Source organism: Rhinolophus sinicus, chromosome 7 (genome assembly GCF_057876585.1).
Source record: "Rhinolophus sinicus isolate RSI-liver-muscle chromosome 7, RSI-T2T, whole genome shotgun sequence".
In the NCBI taxonomy this organism is placed as follows: Eukaryota; Metazoa; Chordata; class Mammalia; order Chiroptera; family Rhinolophidae; genus Rhinolophus; species Rhinolophus sinicus.
In genome coordinates this window covers 18,758,140-18,781,288 of record NC_142507.1, presented here as the reverse complement: position 1 = coordinate 18,781,288, position 23,149 = coordinate 18,758,140, and positions in this window count along the sequence as shown.

Below are 23,149 nucleotides of genomic sequence, written 5' to 3'. Positions count from 1 at the left end.
GTTCAAAGCCCACGAATGACAACTCTATCATGGTATACAAAAAGAGATAAAAGGGACAGTAATGTGTGGTCAGATATTGACCTCCTTAAGGTTCTTCCTCAAACGAAACTTCTCAATGAGATCTTCCCTGATCCTTCCATTAAGATTGCAAATTGCTTCTCCCCCACACTGCCTGTCTTCCTTTCATGCTTTATTTCCCCTCATAGCTTCTATCACCATAGTCATACTATATACTATATTTAATGACTTTTTAGTAGGCTTCCTCCACCATTATAATAAACGCTCCATGAGAGCAGGATTGTGGATGGAGCTCCCTGAGAAGCATCCACATGATGACTGCCCTCTTGTGTTACAATTGGGGGATGGAAACAGGCATGGATACATTACCTCTGAGCATCCAGATTCTCAAGTAGGGCAGAATGAAGGAGGCCTGCTTCTTAGCATTTGATGGGAGGTGATTAGATGGGAAGTGGGTTAAATAAGGAGAGAACTTTAAATGGTCCTCTCTAAGGAAAACACACTCAATGATTTATGAGCAAAATGATCTAAAATTGTTCTTCAATAAAGTTAACTCTCGATGTAGATCTGATCTTTCTGTTAGGACTCTTCCCTGTCCAACATAACTTCCTCTTATCTCTCATATTGACAAATATTGACAAATATAAGAGATAAGAGGAAGTTATGTGGGAGAGGGAAGAGTCCTAACAGAAAGATTAGGTGGAGAGGTTAGGTTGAGAGGCAAAGGATTGCCAACATTCGAACACATGCGGTTGTATCTTTGAAACTTCTCTAGCATCAATAGTGAAATGACCACCTCCTTCTCCTCATACACCAGCGTCTTCTATTTCATTGATCACCCATGAGGGCCCTCTCTGATCATAGTATTCACACTACAGAAGTACAGTTTATCTAACTGGAACAACCCTGTGGAAAATCCCACACTGAGCCAGTCTCCTCTTGTCAACTTTCTTGCATGAAGGTTTCCAAAGAAACTTCCAGAGGGAGATCCTCTTGTTAACCTACTGAGGTGGGAGAAATATACCAGGATGGGAGGCAGCACTAGCTACATCATTTGCCAGACTCAGTGAAATATTCAAATGCAGAGCCTCCGTTCCTAAATTAAGAATTTCAAGATGGGCAGAGCAGAACATTAAACCAAGTGTGAGGCCCTCTAAGCACAAGTCACGCGCCTATGAAAGTGGTCCTGCTGGAAGGTAAGAAGGTGGGTCAGGCAAAGCTTTCTGGAAGAAGTCATGAGGTGACACAAAGAAGAGAAGTTTCCAAGGCAGAAGAAAAGAAAATATGAAGACAGAAACTTGGAACAGCAAGTGATGCAGAAGACCCATTTGTGATGATGTGAGGAGCAGGTCTGAGAAGGTTTGGAATTTTATCCAGAGGGTAAACAGTTTTAAGCAAAGGAGGGACATATCATTTACATCTCAATAAGATCCCTGGGAGTCTTGTGGAGAAAGGGGTGAGCCTGGCGATGAGGAGACATTTGACATGTTAAGGCAGAGTAGTAGGCTGAATATTGACCCTTGAAGATACTGGCCCTAATCTCTGCAACCTGTCAGTGTCTCCTGAAGCATTTTGCTAGGGTTGCTGTAACAAAGTACCACAAACTGATTGGCTGGGTGACTTAAACAGAAATTTATTGTATCACAATTTTGGACACTAGAAGTCCAAGATCGAGGCATCATAAGGGTTGGTTCCTTTGAGAGTCATGAGGGAAGAATCTGTCCCAAGCCTCACTCCTTGGCTTGTAGACGGCTGTCTTCTCCCTGTGTCTTACCACATCATCTTCCCTCTATGATTGTCTCTGTGTCCAGAACGCCCCTTTTTATAAGCATCAGTCATATTGGTTTAGGGCTCACCCTAACGACCTCATTACTTGATTACCTTTATAAAGACCCTATCTTTAGGGTCACATTCTGAGGTACTAGGGGTTAGGACTTCAGTATGTGAATTTTAGGGGATACCGTTCAACCCATAAGACCTTATATGGCAAAGACTCTGCAGATTAAGTTAGGGAGTTTGAGATGAGATTATCCTGGAATATGCAAGTGGATTCCAAATGCAATCACAAAAGTCACTAAAGGAGAGAGGCAGAGAGAGGTTGAGACACACAGTACAGTAGAGGCCATGTGACCACAGAGGGAGAAATTAGAGTGATGTAGTCACAAGCCAAGGAACGCCACAGCCTCCAAAACCTGGAAGGAACCGGCACCTCGATTTTGGCCTAACGAAACTGAGCTGGGACTTCTGGTCTCCAGAACTCTAAGACAATAAATATGTTTTATTTCAAACTACCTAGTGTGTGGTAATTTCTTGCAGAACTATGGGAAACTAATAGAGGCTATATTCAGTCAGGAAAGTTAACACTTAAACTAAGCCTCTAACAGAAGGAAAAGAATCAAAATTTATAAGAGGGGGAAATCACGGGGCTTGGAGGGATTGGTCATGTGATATGGGAGAAGGAGAAGCTCTCTTGGGTGAGTACGGGATTTCTGTCTTGAGTGCCTGTCGTTCCTGAATACTGGGCACGACAAAAGGTTTGGGGAATTCAATCATGGGTTCAGTTTTAGGCATATAGTGTTTGACCTTCCGGTGGATGTTTAAGTTCGGGTGTGTGTTTGGCTTCATGACCAAAATGCTAAAAGGGAAATTTTTAAACTAATTATAGAGTAGTTCTTTTTCTCCTGATAGCATCCTTCCTACCTTCTGATTTTTATTTAAAATCTATTTCTGTAAAATATTTTTATTTTTATACATTTAGTAAAGCCATGTTTTGTGATGCCAGAGTCTCACGCTGGACACTCCGCCTTCAGATAGGGAAGAGGTGAGTTGGCCATATGTCCGCTTTGTCTGGACAGAGCCAGCTTACGCCCATTGTCTCAGGGTCCTGTCAGATTGACTTCCTCTGTCACTCTAAAAGTGAAAAGTAGTGGACAATGTATAATGTGCTCATCTCAACAGAAGAGGTCCTTTTTGTCTCAACCTTCTCAGTAGAAAAAAACAACAAGCAAAGCAGTGAGCTAAGGGCTTGCAAGGGCGTTTATTTATTTACTAATTTATTATAGTTTAGCCTTCATGCTGGGGGGTAGGGAGACAAAGCCCATGCTTAGCTGTTGAGTATTATCCTCAGAACCCTCCTTTCATCTGAAAGGGTAAAGATCATAGCTTCATGGGAGAAGTTAAGGTAATTAGGTGCCTGGAAGGCCAGGGAAGAAAAAGCAATTGTTTCCAAAGACTTGCCAGAATGAGTGGGGGGACTGAAGACTCTGGGCTTTCCTTCCTTTAGGCTAGCTAAATGTTTTTTCATTGTCTCAGTCCTTGCAATTATCTTGTCAATGTTTGCCTCTCCATTCACAGCACTCAATGTTCACTTTCAAATGAGCGCACGCTGCCTTCCATGAGATGGCATGCTGGAGTTTCCATTTTCTGCTGCCCACCACACAGCAGCACACCTGAATGAGCTCAGAAATGCTGAAGTTAGCAGATGAAGCACGACTCGGAGGATGTCCCCACGTCACTACCTTGTCAGTCACATGTGACACTGTAGACTATTCGGCCCCTGGGAAGTTGCCTTTATTCTCTAGCAGTATGTCCTGGTAAAGAACTTGACATTCATTTTGCCTCTGGGAGTACTGGTGCAATATGGTGTTAGGAGTATTGTGTTGTATGGATGTGCATTCTGCTTTGAATAAAAAAAAGTATTTCCCATTCCTAACAGACTTTGAATAGAAAACCTCTTGCATCCTATTAGCCACACGTGCTAAGTGAACTAAAATTATTGAATGCCAGGCACTACTAGTCACTTCTCAAAGATAATGTAATCTAACTGGTGTAAGAAATTTGTAGAATGGTATTATTCTTCCCATTGCAGACGTGGAAACAGGTTGAAAGGGCTATGTTAGCTTCCTAATTTTACAAAGCAGGTGCAAGGCAGAGACGACACTTGAATTCGGATCTTTCTGACCAAACTCCAAGCCTGTGCATGTTTTGTTTTATCATATTGAAAGGTGAAATGTAAACACAAACACACCAACTTAATTAGGAGACCTGAGAAATTTATATCTTTGTGTATTTGAGGATTGTGCTATAATAAAACCTACCAGTGGCCTCAGGGCTTGTATTAATTGCCTGTGACTAATATTTGCATACAGAAGTACAATTCTATCGAAATTTGAAAGACATAGGGTTAGTAATGTGAGGCTTACACTGGTTTAAAAGTTATCCAGTGGCTAAAGTCCCTGTAGAGTTTAGTTGTACCTCCTTCCTCTCCAAATGCTTTCTCAATCTTTCATACTCTCAGGATGGATGAAGTAGTTAATCTTGGTATTTAAATGGTACTTTGTATTTAAAGTTAATTTGAGGCCCAGTATGAAATACCACGCCATCCTAGGCAACCAGACTTCATTGGTCTATTACCAGCATTATTTCATGTCCTGCTGCTGAAGTCTGTCCCCTTTCAGAGCTTAAAGCAAGTAATGCAAAGTGCTTTGTCATCCATGATGTATGCTAAAATCACAGGTGGGGAGGTGTGAAGAATTTTTATTCTCACTGTCTTTATGATGTTAATGATTCTCTCTACAAAATCACTTCATTTTATGTAAAATTAAAAATTCATAACCTGTGAAACCCATAAAGATTTTGTACCAGCACACCACTGACTACCCCTGAAGTAAGTACAGTCAATTCTGTTTGTACTTTTATAGAGAAACAGAAAAAAAAGAAAAAGAAAAAACTTAAAAAATTCTTTGACCTTGCTTTTTGCCATCTGAATGGTCATGGTTGAGTGGAAAATCAATGAAGTGCTGTGAGAATTGCACCTCAGTGTTGCCGACAAGGCACACAAAAATCCAACTTTTCACATGAGATGAAGATTGCCTTTGCTTCATTTACTCTCTTAAGACACATTAAAATCAAAGCTATCACCCCATTTGGCCATCTGTCAATGCTCACTACACAGTAAGTTGGTCGACTTTGTTCCTAGTTCACCAGAATAGGAGAATGTTTTGTTGTTGTAACAAATGGTGTTAGGCTTAAGAGACAGAAATAAATCAATGCAATTTATAAAGTTGGGGTGGAAATGTTAGATGGACTTTTCTAAACGACAGAGAATTATATATGGATGAGTTGCAATAAATAAAACACAGCTTTAGCAGTTTACAAAAATAAATGATAAAGATGAAATAAATTAATGTATAGCCTTTTATTTCGGATCATCTCGCGTTCACATAATGCATCCTTTGCTCATTAAATTGCAAATTTTATGTTTGAATGTCATATGGTAGATAATGGCTCCCAATTTCCCTCCTAAAGTTCAATTTCCAAAGTTTTGTTTAGAGTAGACCCAAAACCTGAAAACCTAGTTTCTGAAGGTTCCCAGACAATTGTTCTCCTGTTTATTAACAATGCAATGCCTTTTAACAATAGCTTATATGCTCGGGTTGAACATACTGAATCCAGTTTACTGACCCTGAACTTAGTTAAACACAAGTGCTTGCGCTGCAGGCGCTGATTAATGGAATTTGTGTGGCCAACATCTTCAGAGCTGTTTCAGGGAACAGGGGCACCCTGGGTCTTGCTGAAAGGCTCAGAGAAGCTCTTGTTCTTCTTACACCCAAATCCCAAACCTCCTTCCAGCTTTACCATTTGCAGCAGATTAGGCTCTGGCCTATGTTGGTGGATTTGACGAGGCACAAAGAGTACCAAGGTGTAAGCAGATGAAGTGTACACACAAGCATAAATACCAATACACTATTCAGTGACCAGTCAGTCACAGATTCTTCTAAACATGGTTTTATACAGAGATTTTTGAGTTAGTCTATTGGAAAAATAGACAGAAACTGTAAACTCTGTAATATTGAGGCAAAACAGAATAATATAAAATTGTAATCAAAATGGTTTCCTCTTTAAAAGGACATTTTTCTTTCCAAGGCTCAATTCATTTTGGTGCAGATCTCATTGAGTTCTCATATTATCACTATGTTTCTGAAAAAAAGGTAAAATAATAATAACAACAATAACAATAATAGCAACAATAGTGTTTTCTGGAATGTGTTCTGTGGAAACACTAATTCTATTAGTTCATAGGTATTCTGGTTTAAGCAGTACTTTATAGCATTACTTTATATCTTTGCAGAGAGCCATATACTCATTTAAATATTAAACACTCAGAGAAATCCTACCATAAAGAAATGTAGCTAACTTTTTCAACTCTGCTTTTTGCAGAACAAATATCTGAAGAACTCACTTTGTATGCTGCAATCAACAACGACTGAGATAATTTTCTACAGGAGATTATTACAGCCTTCTTATCACGTTTTTTTCCAATTTCATTTTTTTAATTAGTTTAAGGTGTACAAGACAATGTAATAGTTAGACATTTCACCTCTCACAAAGTGAAACCCCCCCCCCAATCTATTACCCCTCTGACCTCGTACAATTCCATTGACTCTATTCCCTATGCTGTACTCCATATCCTGTGACTACATATATTTAAAATTATAGGTGATATTCAATATTATTCAGCTTCAGCTTCAGATGTACAACACAGTGGTCAGGCATCTACACTGTCCATGATATGGTCTCTCTAATAAGACAAGTGCCCATCTGACACTCTACAAAATTTTTACAACATTGTTGATTATATTTCCCAAACTGTCTTTTCTTTCCCCATGGCAGTATTGTGACTACCAATTTGTGCTTTCTAATCCCCTCACCTTCTCCCTCATCCCCACCTGCCTCCCATCTATCAACCATCAGTTTTTTCTCTATGTCTCTGAGACTGTTTCTGTTTAGTTTTCTCACTTATTCTATTCTTTAGATTCCACACATAAATGAGATCATATGGTATTTGTCTTTCTCCATCTGACTTATTTCACTTAGCATAACGTTCTCTAGGTCCATCCATATCGCTGCAAATGGTAAGATTCCCTTCTTTTTTATGGCCGAGGAATACTCCATTGCATAAATGTACCGCAGTTTCTTAATCCAGTCATCTACCGATGGGCATTTCAGTTGTTTCCATGTCTTGGCTACTGTGAATAGTGCTGCAATAAACATAGGGGTGCATATATTTTTTCGAATTAGTGTTTCGGATTTCTCTGGATACATACCTAAGAGTGGAATTGCTGGGTCATATGGTAGTTCCATTTCCAGTTTTTTGAGATATCTCCATACTGTTTTCCATAGTGGCTGCACTAATCTGCAATCCCACCAGCAGTGCACAAGAGTTCCCTTTTCTCCACAGCCTTGCCACCACTTGTTGTTTGTTGCTTTATTGATGATAGCCATTTTGACAGGAGTGAGGTGGTATCTCATTGTGGTTTTTATTTGCATTTCTCTAATGATTAGTGAGGTTGAGTATTTTTTCATGTATGTTGGCCATCTGTATGTCCTCTTTAGAGAAATGTCTCTTGTTCTCTGCCCATTTTTTAATTGGGTTGTTTGGTAGTTTTGGTGTTGAGTTCAATGAGTGGTTTATAAATTTTGGATATTAATCCCTTATCAGATGTAGCATTAACAAATATCTTCTGCATTCAGTAGGATGCCTTTTTGTTTTATTGATGGTTTCCTTTGTTGTGAAAATACTTTTTAGTTTGATGTAATCTCATATGTTTATTTTTTCTTTACTTCCTTTGCCCGGGGGGGATATATCAGTAAAAATATTATTCAGGGTAATGTCTGCAAATTTACTTCCTATATTTTCGTCTAGGAGTTTTATGGTTTCAGATCTTACATTTAAGTCTTTAATCCATTTTGAGTTTATTCTTCTATATGGTGTAAGGAGGTGGTCCAGCTTCATTTTTTTGCATGTGTCTGTCCAGGTTTCCCAGCACCACTTATTGAATAGACTGTCTTTACTCCACCGTACATTCTTGCTTCCATTGTCATAGGTTAAATGACCTTATAGGCATGGATTTATTTCTGGGCTCTCTATTCTGTTCCATTGATCTATGAGTCTGTTTTTATGCCAGTGCCATGCTGTTTTGATTACTATAGCCTTGTAGTATGATTTGATGTCAGGTAGCGTGATATTTACGACTTTGTTCTTATTTCTCAAGATTGTCATGGCTATTTGGGGTCTATTATGGTTTCATATAAGGTTTAGGATTATATGTTCTATTCCTGTGAAAAGTGTCATTGGTAGTTTGATAGGATTCGTATCACTTTTAAGAACGCCCCAATATTCATAAAAGTTGGTTTGCTTAACACCACCTCTTTTTTTACTGCCATCCTCACTATCATTTTTCAAGTTGCAACAACTTGATAAATTGCTTTTATTTTATTTCCAGTTACTGGAGCAGCAAGAAGCTGGGGTAACCTAAGTATCTGCCAATAGTGACTAGAAAGGTAAATTGTGGCATGTTCATGGGATAGAATGTTCACCAGACGTGTGAAGTAACTTTATATGTTACAGCATGGAAGCTGTCAAAGATACAGTGTTAAGTCAAATAAACTTGGAAAAACCCAGAATTTATAGCACAATGCTATTTAAATAAATCAAACCCCCCACATTTTCAATAATATGCATATGTTATATAAGTAATGTCACATATACTATGTGTGCATGAGATATATACACCTAAATAAATGTATACAAAATGGATTTGAAAGATATGTATTAAATGTATTACAGTTGAGTGCCTATGGCAATGAGCTAGTAGGCAACTGAGATGATGGAGAAAGTATAAAATAAAGCAAAATACGCAATGCAATGCAATTAAATTAAATTAAATAAAGGCTCACCTTGGCCAGTGATAATAATCTGCCATGATTCAATTCTGGGCACTTGAGGTTCAAACCAGGGAAAGAAAGGAAAACCAAAAGGCTGAAGGTGATTGTGATGTATCTGGTCCATGTTCCACCGTCTGAAAAATGCAGCTGCACTAACACGGTCCAGCTCTATGAGCCCCTGTCTCTGTATCCCTCATGGAGACACAGAGACAGTGGCACATTTTGGGGTTACTCAACCTCTCCAAATGGGATCAACAAGGCCAAATGTTCTTGCAGCTTTAAGAATCATGCTGAGTTCAGATCCAGTATGTAGAAATTGACCTTAGCTCTAATCACAAATTCACGCTCTTTTCCTGAACATTAGTGAAGTGAAGGGTTCTATTCATAAATGGTAGGAAACTCACTTTCACAGTTATGCCTCAGGCTGCTTTTATGTTCAGGCCACCCTCCTCTGCTGACTTCTCCTTGGGACAAGCAGTAGGTGCTTGAGTTCTTTTTTGAGTTGATGTATGTGTATCTGAATCTCTTCATTATATATAGTATTTCAGCTTATAAGCTAAAACTGAATCCCCACAATGCCAAAAATAAAACCATCATGACCTTATATATATATTTTCTCAACATCCCCTCCCCAATAGCAATTTTCATTCTTCCCTCCTCGGGCAATAATGAATGTGTAGTACTGAAAGATGGATATAATGTATCTCAGTGGAGCATAAAAATAATCAAGATGGCACAGGACTTTGTTTGAACCTAGTGACTACATGTATAACCCCCAATCTAGGACATATAATTGACATACACAATGATAATGCAGTAGGATACTTTATGTAAATAATGTCCCAGAAAAATCTAACGTAGTGTTATACCAAGTTACTCTGAAACAGGCAGCACACCCCACTCTCATTATTGTAGCACACAAGTGCATCTTACAATAAAAATGACTTTTGCCCCATTTTCTGGATTGAGGGTCTATATTGTGAATGTAGAAAAGATTATTAGTGCAAAGGTCAGTACTGGGTAAATTTTTTGTATTTGAGGTTCTTATAATGCTAAAAAGGGGAAACACATGAAAAAAAGAATTAGGTTAGAAGGTATATTACGAGGCATTTAACACATTTTGGAAGTGAATGCATGTATTCTTCCTTTGGATCAGAAAGCTAATGGAAGTTCTCCAAGGTGAAAGAGACAATGCAAGGAAAAGAACCAGCTGTTCTTTGCATCTGCTGGAGACACAAATCAGAACAAACTCAAAAGCTGCAGAGGGTAGGTGGAGTCGTTAATGCTTTTCACAAAGGCAGAGTGAAAAGAAAGATGGCCACCCTCAAACATTCATGGTCGGAGGCAACTTTCATTTCATCCACTCTGCTCTTGGGAAGTTGACATTATAATAATGGAAAACATGTCAGGATGGTGAGATTTGAATTGAATGTGCACATTTGTTGGCATTGGTGGCTGCATGGGTACTTTTGTTGATGAAATGAAACATTCTATACTATTAAATCATTATTTCAGCCACTTATATTAATGTTCTGAAGGACATTGCAAATTATATTATATTCTTATAGTTGATTAATATCAGAGAGCTGACTGTGTCCCACTTGTGGGGTAAGATAATGGGATTCTTTTTTAGAAGAAATGAAAAGATTACTTGTAGCATATTTATTTTTGCTCATAGATTTTGAGTTCAGTGCACCTTTTCCAAACAGGTTTAGAGAGTGGATGAAAATTAAAGAGGAGATAGAAGAGAGCAAAAATAAGAGAGAGGGGCCGGCCCGGTGGCTCAGGCGGTTAGAGCTCCATGCTCCTAACTCCGAAGACTGCCGGTTCGAGTCCCAAATGGGCCAGTGGGCTCTCAACCACAAGGTTGCCAATTCAACTCCTCAAGTCCCACAAGGGATGATGGGCAGTGCCCCCTGCAACTAAGATTGAACACGGCACCTTGAGCTGAGCTGCCGCTGAGCTCCCGGATGGCTCAGTTGGTTGGAGCGCATCCTCTCAACCACAAGGTTGCAGGTTAGACTCCCGCAAGGGATGGTGGTCTGTGCCCCCTGCAACTAGCAACGGCAACTGGACCTGGAGCTGAGCTGCGCCCTCCACAACTAAGACTGAAAGGACAACAACTTGAAGCTGAACAGCACCCTCCACAACTAAGATTGAAAGGACAACAACTTGACTTGGAAAAAAGTCCTGGAAGTACACACTGTTCCCCAGTAAAAGTCCTGTTCCCCTTCCCCAATAATGTCTTTAAAAAAATAAAAAGAGAGAAATGGAGAGATCCCATGTTGTTCTATGTAGCAATTTCTCTTCCCTGTTTTTCCTATATTCTAGGAGCCCTGTCGAAAAGACTTTGCACGAAACAGAGGAGAAAAGAAAGAACCTGGGAAAGATAAAAATGTATTGGAGTAATTGCTAACAAGCCCTCGGGAACAAACATGGTTTCCTATGGTCTCTCTAACATTGTTTGGGAGCTCACGTACTGATATGAGCTCTGTAGTATTCACGTCAAATGCTCTCCTCAGAGAAGTCTCAGTTTTGAGGGACTCACAAAACCCTTTCTCCTAATGTTTATTTTACCTCCAGCAATTTTCTCAGTCTTTTTAAAAATTATACAACATGCTTAGAATATTGTAGAGAAAAAATTATGACTAGCAATTTAGTCAGGAAGATCAAATAGGTCTGTGTATAGATATCCTGGAAAATGGTCATGTGTTGTTTGGGTCACTAAGTGTAGTTTATGTAGTTCGTGATGTTCCTGTCTGCGAGTGGACTCTCTAGATGTTTCTGGCATAGCTAGGGAAAGCCAGAGAGAGCTAACTACGTGCTGGGGATGGCAAACAAGCACATTCTGCTTTCTTAATCTGAAACTTCAGAGCTCAGTGAAACTTCATGGCCATCAAAATGGGAACAATAATTAAATATTGAAAAAGTCTTTAGCTTTGCTTTTCTTTATTCATCATTTGCTTCATAGGCCAGTTTGTTTAAATTTTTTTTTTTGACAAAATGGAAATGGTACTTCTATTATTCTATATAGTATTGTTAATTGTATTTTTAGAGCAGTTATTAAGAATATCTAAAAACCAGCCATAAGATGATATATTTGGTCAAGCAATGCAATACTAATGGAAGAACTCTCATCCTTGAACATTTACTAATTGAATAATTACTAATATTTATTGAGTGCACACACTGTCCTAGATACTGTTCTAAGTCTCTGATGTGTGTTAACTCAATTAAACCTCTTAACAACCTTATGAGGTAGTTTTTAGGAAATGCAAGCACATGGAACTTAAGTTGCCCAAAATTATTCAACTGGTAATTGTGGAGAAGGGATTTGAAGCCAGGTAGCCTTGGATCCTATGTTAGACTTTCCTCCCCATTTTTTCACAAGACTAATAAAAGAGAAGACAGAAGTGATATCTGACTTCAATTATTGCTGTCCTGTCAATGGTACAATAAGTAGGAGAGTTTATCATATGATCATATCACTCTGTCAATCACTGAACTCCTCTTTTCATTAAAACTGATCTTAACAACCTAACATCTATCTCTTTTCAAACTCTCCATTAAAGTCACCACTATCTTTGTAGTAAGACATATTCAGAATATCTGACATTCCACACTCCTTGTGTAGCTGCCAAGTTCTTTTTCATCTTTCCAGATTTATCTAAAAAATAAGATAAATTATTCTTTAGATAAATCTTCCCTTCTGTGACTCTCTCCCCAGGGAAGCTGATCTTCCCTTCTGTTTTGGTCTTCTCATGAGCCTGTCTCTCCTGGTTCCCAAATGCTGGTGTCTATGGCAGCTACTTCACCATTACCCTAGAGATCCTGCATGAACCCTCAAGTTCACCAAATACACCTTCATTTCTCTCCCCTCTTCCTGCCTCTGCACCTTCATCTAGCCCCTTGAACATTCATTCCTGGAACTCATACCTATAACTGACACGTATCTGCTCAATAAATACTACTGAAAGAATTAAAGAAATAAAAAGACGCTGATACTAGAGATTTTCAGGAAAATAAATTTTAGAGTATATGTCAGCATCATTGAGTTAGTCAGCCTAACTCAATTATAGTTCTATCATCAATGTCACAATATTAATTACTCATAAGAATGACCTAAATTTAATAAGAAACAATTCCATTATATTTTGTAAATTCTACTTACCAGAGCAGATAATTTCATAGTAATTTAGACCAACATTTAATATGTGTAACACATAAGGGGTTAACTTGGTTATCGAGAATATGCAGAGTTTTAGAATGACTCTATCTTGAATTCTGGGTAACTGAAGCTTATTGTAGTAAAACTCCATGAGATTGAAAAATCATGTTGGCTATATAGAAAGAACTCTTTCATTTATGATAAACAAAAAATAAAGTTTAACACATTTTTAGTTTTAATCATCTTTAAATTTACAAAGAGTTTATATATATATATATATATATATATATATATATATATATATATATATATATATTTAATTAATTTGCTGAACCATTTCATCAAGACACTTCTCTCTAATTGTGTCATTTAGATTGACAATTAACGTTTGCGAACTCATCCTAGATAAACTGCTACACCTCTCATTGCTGAATATCACTATGGTCACCTTTGAAGTACTCCCCGTGGGAAGCTATGCACCAACACCAGCCCCTAGTCCTCTCTTCAAAGCAATTTTGGAACTCTTTTTTTTGCAATGGCCATCAGAGCTGTCATTGTATTCCCTTTAATGTCCTGAATGTCATTAAAATGTCTTCCTTTCAATATTTCCTTTATCTCTGGGTAAAGAAAGAAGTCATTGGGGGCCAGATCAGGTGAGTAGGGAGGGTGTTCCAATACAGTTATTTGCTTACTGGCTAAAAACTCCCTCACAGATAGTGCCATGTGAACTGGAGCATTGTGGTGATGCAAAAGCCATGAATTGCTGGTGAAAAGTTCAGGTTGTTTTCATTTAAGTTTTTCATGCAGACTTTTCAGCACTTAAAATAGTAAACTTGGTTAATGGTTTGTCCAGTTGGTACAAATTCATAATGAATAATCCCTCTGATATCTAAAAAGGTTAGCAACATCATTGTGACTCTTGATTTGACAGAATTTTTTTGGTCGTGGAGGATTGGCTGACTTCCATTGTGCATTTTGACTCTTTGTTTCAGGGTCGTATTGGTACACCCATGTTTCATGACCAGTGATAACACGGCCCAAAACATCGTCTTGCCTCTCCAAAAGGTCTTGACAAACTTCGACTCTCCTTTGCTTTTGTTCATCGGTGAGCTCCTTCAGGACTATTTTTGCACACACATTTCTCATGCCGAGATTTTCAGTTAAGATTTTCCTAACTGTTTTCCTATCAATGTTTACTTGGTCTGCTATGCTTCTCAGTCAGCTGACTATTTTGACACACAATTTGATGAATTTTTGCAATGTTTTCGTCAATTCTGCTCGTTATTGGCCACCCTGACTGCTCTTTATCAGTGTCACATTCTCTCCCCTCAGAAAAACGTTTAATCCATTTGTACACTGACATTTTCTTCATGGCATTATCCTGATTAACTTTGACTAACATGTCCCTGATTTCACTTCCACTCTTGCCAAGTTTAACAAGAAATTTACTGTTTGTTCGTTGCTTTAATTCAAGCTCAAACTTTTTTTTTTAAAGATTTTATTGGGGAAGGGGAACAGGACTTTATTGAGGAACAGTGTGCACTTCTGGGATTTCTCCAAGGTAAGCCGTTGTCCTTTCAGTCTTAGTTGTGGAGGGCGCAGCTCAGCTCCAAGTCCAGCTGCCGCTGCTAGCTGCAGGGGTCGCAGTCCACCATCACTTGTGGGAGTCAAGGAGTAGAACCAGCAACCTTATGGTTGACAGGATGAGCTCCAACCAACTGAGCCATCTGGCCATCCGGGACCTGAGTGGCAGCCTATTGACCCCGTTCTAGTCTCGAAGGGCGCAGCTCGCAGGCCCATGTGGAAATCGAACAGGCAACACGGTCGCCCAGAGTTCACACTCCAAACAACTGAGCCACCTGTCCGCCCCCCCCAAGCTCAAACATTCTTGCAATGGCACACAAAAACACAACAATAATGAGTGCCACTCAGCAAGACACCATCACATGTTGACACAAACACAGCTGTGAGACACTGATATATCAAGGTTATGAAACCTTACTGAGTTGTTTGTACAGTGCTATCAATGTAAGCGCATGGTGGCAAGTTCATGAACTTAATTGTCAGACTTTGTATACCTTCAAGAACATTAGCATTATCATACATAAAATCAGTGCCATTATCACAGCTAACAATATTAATAGCAATTAAAATGTCATCTAATACTTAGCTCATATTTTAATTTAAGCAATTGTTATTAAAATACTTTGTCATTTCTGAAAAAAATAAAATGAGAATCTTAAATTTCTTTTATGCATAAATCATCCATTGGTTCTTTGAAGGATCAAACCAGTTGTATCTTTAGAATGTTTTACCTTTTGATTTGTCTGATAGTTTCCTCATGGTTTTGTTTAACTTGTTCCTCTTTCTTCTGTATTTCCTATAATGTGAGAGTTAGATCTAAAGACTTTATTAAATTCAGGTTAAACACATTTAGCAGTAATACTCACAGGTAAAGTTGTAGCATTCATACATTATATCAGTAGGTAACATGTCTGATTGTCCTCCAAATAATTAGATCAGCGAGCAACGGTGTAGCGTCAACATACTTCCAAAGAATGTTCACTGCCTTGGCTCTTAACACCAGGCAAAATTTAAAAGTCCCATTTTCCAAAGATAACCCTTCTTTTGTTTCTGCTATAATTTCTGGAATGTCGACAATTTCACCTCTGTTTATGCTGAGCTATTGGAAGCCTTCACAGAGCTAACATATTAAAAAACCACTCTGTCATTTACATTTATCTTGAACCATGTTATTCATCTACACATCTATTGATTCAGCAAGGAACTTGAAGGACAACTGCAGAGAGCAGGAGTCTCAATAGAAGGAAGACGTACACAAAAGTGGGAGGGAGTTTGATAGTCTAGTTGGCAGGTATTACCAGGATTTCTTAACAGTTATTTTGCCATGGGATGGGCAACGAGTGCAGACAGGGCAGTTAATTTGGGGGTAGGGAGTAAGTGGTGAGGGTGAAAATAATATAAATGGTGTAGGATTCTTGTCAATTCTACAAGTACATTGTGGCCCTAAACTTCGTGTTACTGTAATGCTCAGTCTTCCACACAGGGTGGTCCCACTTCCACCGGCACAGCTGACTTTTGCCATGTCATCTCCTCCTCCTTCCCCGTCTTCTTCTTCTTTTCCCTCTGCTTTTCTCCGTCTAATTCTTCTTCTTCTCCTCCACCTCCTCCTCCCCTTCTTCTCTTTTTGTTTCTTTCTCTCTCTCTCTGCTCTCTGATTTTACCAATAAAAACATGAGTTGAGAATACTTAATAGGAGGAACTAACAATCTTTGTATACTTTTCATACTTTTTATCTTTTTCTACCCAAAGCTACTGTTCTTTAAATATTTCTGCTTATTTATCTCCATCTTTTGGGTGAGGGCCAGGATGTTGAGGACCTTGGTCATTCTTATATCTCCAGAGCCTAGAACCTCCTAGCCCATAAAAGAGTTTCAGTAAACATTGCTGCTGCTAAATGAAGGAGTAAATGAACCACATAGAGACAGGTCAGAAACATTGTTTTCTGTTGTATGTAGTTCCTTTACATTGGTAATCACATTAATTGTTTTTAGTGGAACTTATTGGATGATGAAAATGGACTAAAAGAATGTGAAACGTTTCTCCGAAGTCAATATCTTGCAGTTCTAAAGAAATTAAATACCTTTCTCATTTACCTTGAGGGACTGTCTCTAGGTATCGCTTGGATTATTTTAGGTGAATTTTCTGTAATCATGCATTTTGGATGTAAGAGAGGAAAAAGAGCTTAAGCTTATTTTTCCCTGTGATGTTTTGTTCCTCTGGTAATAATATGTTTTAAATTGAAGGGATTGTTGGCTTATACAGAAACTCAGAGCAACAATTTTTTTCATTTGTTAGATGAAATGCAAGTCCACTTAGAAAATAGTCTTCCTGCATTTCTCTCATGAGAAAATAGTGAATGAGTGAGAATAAAGAGTTATGGATGTTGACCTTTGAAACTCTCCCCAAAACTGTATGACTACTGATGAGATGACATGAAAAGTCATTTCACTTATAATGAGATACCAAGCAGGCCTGTCTTCTTTTAAAACCTGGCATTTAAAAATACATTTACTTCTATTATGTACTGGCCTAACCTGCACAGGCTATTGCATATGACATATTACCCGAGCAGATGTTTTAGACAACCTGCTGGCAGCAATGCAAGTAAAGAATAAAGTTTATAGTTTTGTTTCTTCAATCTTAGAATCACACATTTGAGAAAGCTTTTTTATCTGGCAATTTATTGCAAATGTTATGTAAACTGCCCATTAATTTTATGCCTACTGTGCAGCAGAACTCTTTAATATGAAGAAATTGGGGGGGGGGGGGTTATAGACAACCAGATTATTTTCTTCCATAGGACAACTTTTCACTGTAGCAGAATCTTTTGTAGTCAATTTGCCTTTGACCTTGTGACCTCATAAGTGAAAAGGCAGATCAGCGGGACATTCAGATATTTAATGAATTGTATTTCTTGATATTAAAAGGGGGAGTGAAAGGAAAAGAATTGGAAAGGAAAGACATGATAGGAATTTTTATAATTGTATTATTTTGATTATTCCTAAGTAATAGAAGAAGAATAGGGCTTTAAAAAAATGGTTCCAGTGAAATGATTGCATTTATTTTACTGTCATGACCTCTACTGCAATTTGTATTATGAACTCAAAATAAGTCTGTTTAATATTTTATTAAAATGTATAAAGTATAAACATACAGTATTATATTACATAATGCATTTGTAAATTGATATTCAGATGTGGGAGATTTCTGTATTCATGAAGGAATGACCTTCATACCCCACTGGAGGATCTCCAGTTTATGCAATCCTACAACATTTTTATTTTATTTATGTGCCAGAGGAAAATATGACATTCATATCATCATCTCTAACAAATGTATTATCAATCAGAGAGTGCACAAAACCATCTCTCATGTTCACTAGGTTTTTGGCACTGGCATTGGCCCCACTGACTTGGCAATGCCATCTCAAGCTGTGCATATGCTCAAGCATTTGCATTTGTTTTTCTGAAATTTGCCTTTCTTTATCCAAATTTGTAGAGTAATAATTTTAAAAAATGGAAAAGATGGTATTCATGCTATGTAATCAACAGGGAACCTTCCTAAATGTCAGAGAAGTGGAAATTTGGAGAAATAAATGAAAATTAGTTCATTCCAAGTCAGTTAATAAAAGAACACCACCACTACACTGCATTCAGGATGTTCAAACAATCGTTGAGTTTCACATGGAGATTTCATCAAGATAAACAGGTGTTCATTTGATACTATGATGGCCGCTCTCCCAAGCAACACTGGTTCTATTCTGACCAATCTTTTAGTTTGGAATTCCTAACCAATAGGAGGCACTGAACTTGCAAACCACTTACATGAATTGGCTGCTTTTTTAGATGGCAGGACAAAAGGTGCTGATTTGGATTCAGAAAACATTTACTCATAGACTATGGGGGGAAAATTAATTTTGTAAAATTGCTTAGAAGTTTTAGCATTGCTCCTAGAGGAGCCTAAAGTCTAATATTTTTTAAAAATTAAGGAATTATTTATTTTTTTTACAAGAAATTGAAGTTACATATGGTGTTATAATTCTCATAAGTAACAGTACTTTTTAGAATGACACTTTAATATCAACATTTTCTACTCTTTTGTTCAACAAACGTAAGAGATATTTGGCCATTTATTGAGCAAAAAGAGAAATCAAATGATTCTGTACCTACAAATAAAATAATAAAATATAAGAGGGAATATTGTCACAGGTTAACACATGTCATTTGTTTTCTATGTTAGTAACAGGAAATCAGCAGAAATAATTGGAGCAAATTTCTGATTCCTAAATTAAAGTTTCCTTTAGGTAATTGTGGAAGATTAAATGTACTTGGAAATTATACTAGCAAATAATTAAAAGTCCCACCCATTGTTGTTTTCTACAGACTGTTTTCCGTCATCTTTCAATTGAGATAATGAACAAGATAGTCTATATTACTGATAGGAAATGAGCCTTAATACAGTTGGTTCTGATTATTACTAGAGAGAAAAGCATTTTATTCCAGTGTGGAAATATTTTTTTCAGTAGTGTTTTTTCTATTCTTTCATGATATTATTAGAAACAACCACTAAAAATGAATTATATGCATTTACTCGTTTTACTTATTAAACTGAAATTTGATTTGATTATTTAATGAATCTCATCCTACTCCAGTAATTGACATATTTTATTAAGAAAAAATGATTCTTTGGTATCCATAAAAGCTTATGCCACCATGACAGTATTTATCATCAAACAAGAATCCTCCAATTATTTTTTTACAAATTATTTTATTGTGTGTATATGTTTATTATCAGATTTTGGTGAAAAATTTTATAGAGCTGTTCTTTTCTTAAAATGCAGACAGCCCTTGATAGAATGCTAAACAGCCTCTCCCTGTACCCTTTCAAATTGCCACCTGTCATTTATTGCATAAAGCCTTTCATTTTACACTTTTAATATCATCCCATCAGTCTTGACATTGCTGCATTCCCCTGCCTCATCACTTCAAGCAAGCCTTTAACTGTAATATCCATAAATTTATTTATAAGTGATTTTAAGCATCAACATCGATTTATTTTCATACCTTTGCTGTTAAATGAGATGATAAATGTAAAGTAGTAACACAGAGTCTATCATATTTTGCCATGTATAATGTGCACCTTTTTGCCCAAATTTGTGAGGGAAAAATAAGGATGCACATTATTTTTGGGTAATACTAATTCCGTATCTATACAAATGTTTTAAATTCTTTTATTTGTGCTTATGAGTTAAAAGTGTAACTCCAGAAATCAATAACAATATCCGTATGCAAAATAATACCCTGGAACATGATAATCGATTTTGTTGAACTTACTATGAACTTGCAATAATGAAGAGTTCTTGACCGTCTATGATGTGCAAATATCGTAAATCTGTTACCGGTACATAAAATTTCTTGTACCTTGTATGTGTTTTTGTGTTTTGTAATTATTTGTTACATAAAATTTCTTGTATCATAATATGTTAAAAAATAAATGCTAAAATTCCTTTATAATACAAAAAACAAATACTTAAATGTCAACAAATAAAAATTTGAATTAAAACAAAAGACTTTTTTGCCTGAAAGTTTGGGCCAAAAACATGGTTGCGCATTATACATAGGAGCACATTTTATATGGCAAAATCCAGTAACTCATTGTGGGTAATCAATAAACGAGGGTCATTCTGATAATGGAATTGGGGGCTATCGCAGCACAGTGTTGTCCTAGGTCTGGCAAGTCTCTCTTATGGTTCCTTCTTTGAATTATGATGATGATTAAGTTATCCAGAACTTAAGTCTCAAAAGTATTTAGTCTACAATGCACTTTCACAGATACTTCCTGACCTGACTGCAAGACAAGTCTGTGCGATACATAGGGAAAATATTAAAATCTCCTTTTTAGGAAGCTCAGAAAGTGAACTGATGTACACTAGCCCATATTAATTGGTCTACAATCTAAAGACCTTGATTAAGTCTTATTGTTTCCAGAACTGACTCAAATCAGCTTAAATGAAAGTGAATGTTTCGAAAGAAATAGGGGTAGGTAGAATGTACAAAGGGACCTTACAAGTGGCTAAGTCAGACTCTCCATCTCTATGGGGCCTCTGGATCTCTTATGTACATTTACTTCAGATTTCCTCTTTCTTTGAAGGTTTTCTTATCTTCTCTATGCATTTTGCCTAAGTGTGGTCACATGGGCCCTGGTCCTATAGTCCCTTTAAGTGTGACACTCAACAAACCGTAACCACAGTCTCTCAGTACCAGTTCACAGTTCTCACAGCCAAGATTCCAGTGTCCACCTGCTCCCTCCTACTTCCCCATATGGGGCAGGGAGACACCCCAACTCCCATCAGCTGTGGAAAGGGGTTCACAATTGTGTGACTTGCTGTCTTTTGGCAGATTGCGGGCACATACTTTTCCAGAAAATGATGTGGACAAATTGGGGCATGGAAACCAGTAAGATTTTAAGACACCTTTAGAACACCAAATTGTATAACTTTGCCCCCACATTGCTCTGTACTCTCCCTAGAATTGCTAGAAATTATAATCTAGTCTTTTAAAAAGAGAAGGGGAATGTCTATTTTTTAATTGGTAGTTGACTTTAGCTCTAGGTAAACAGCTTTGTTCTTTTTATTAGAATGAGAGCAAAACTAAATGCAACAAAATGTATTATTTTGATTTTCATGAAATAATTTTCTGATAAGTTATTTCTCAGAAAAAATTGGTTTAGTGCAGTAAAAGATCCCTTAGTAAAGCTTAATATGATTGTTAGGGAGAAATATAGTTTTATTGAATGGGTATAAAGCACTCCAGGGGAATAAGCATGATTTAAGTACAATTAATCTAACAACACTTAAAGCAAATATTGTAGATGTAGTTTACCCAAATATTAGAGTTCCATTAAACAAAACAACATACATAAATATATATATGGAACTTAGGAAGTTGTCCTGTCACTGGAAGATGACTCCCTGTAGCAACCTGTTAATTTTAATACTGGAGGGAAGAAATGGCTGGAACCATTTAAGAAATGCAAGTTCCGTTGCTTCCTATATGTGTGGCTATAGAGAAAGTTTAAAAATCTAGATTATTTGCCCTTCAATTTGGAATCCCTGCTCACTGACACTAATGTGTTGAAATTAATTTGCTTTATACAAGGCTTTCAGTAATAGTATCCTAGGATTAGGCCCTCAGATTTAACTATTTGTCACACTATAGCCTGTGATCTTTTTAAAATATAAATAGTTCTCCATTGTTTTCATATCACATTTGGAAAACAACAAAACAATACAAGGTCTTAATGTAGTTTCTGGCCCTAGATGGCCAATCATCAATTCCTACCGCTTTCCCCTTTGTTCCCTTTACTCTAGACGTATGGGCCTTCTTCCTACCCCCAGAACATACAAGAGGACTCCGTAATCAGGGCGTTTACAAAGCTACTATATGATATGGAATCTTCAACTTCTACAGTCTTTGTTTGCCTCCTCCTCTTGCTTCATTTACTCTCGTCTCCAATGCCATCTGATAAGAAAGCTTTCCTTGATCACTCTATTTAAAATAACAACCGCCCATCATCCTTTTATGCTCTGATTTTTTGCCTTACTATTTCTTTATAATACTCAACATTATGAGACATTAAATTATTTATATCTCTATCTTTTTCTTCTCCATTAAACCATAAACTCCTTGAGTGCGGGGACCTTGTATGCTTTGTTCCCTTAATCTATCGTGTTTAGAACACAATCTAGCACATGCTAGGTATTTCAGGTGCTAGTCAATAAGTATTACGTTATCAGTTTATCAGTTATCAATGAATGAAAATATATTCATTATGTGAAATATGCATTCAGAAACTTTTGTAGCCATTTGACATTGATGCGACATTCAAGTATGGGATTTTGTAGATTATAACTGTATCAGCCTATAATGAATTGGGAAAAAGAAAAAAGAAAACTAGTCCTTCAGCCAGAATGTTGGAGAGGTACTGCCCTACCTGCCTTAGTAAGACAATTGTTAGATAGATGGTATAAGGTAAGCTCCATAAAAATATAGATTTAATTGCTCTGCACTATGTAGAAATATGAGCTTGAAGAGGTAAATACACTACTTAAACAAGAGGCTTGGTGGTCCTCTTTGGATTTTAGAGGCAGCATATCCCACATCTGGGTATGTGGCTCTTATCCATTTAGCAAGTATCCTGAGAGAAGGCTCTACAGCAGTTCCAGGCTACACAGAATATCCAACTGAAGTGTTGTGGCAAGTAGGAATTCTGTTTGCATCCTCTAACAATTCCCCATTAGACAATCACAGCACAGAACTGAATGGTTCTAGAAAAAGTCATGCTCTATTTTCTAGGAACCCAGGTTGTTGTTGTTTTTTTTTTTAGAAATAGAAACTAACTTTGTATAAGAGCCAAACAGAACCTAAACACATGACTTTGGGATATCAAGTTACCATTTAGTCAAAGTTAACCATGATTAAATGGGTGTTACTCGGTCCACTAAGCCATGATATTGGGCTCATTCAGCAGTAATATATTACAATTGATAAAGATATTACACATATATGTTTCCACCAGCAATATATAATACAGTGCTGTAGGTCTAATATATAATAGACATATTACATATAACAGTGAACCTCTAGACATTAC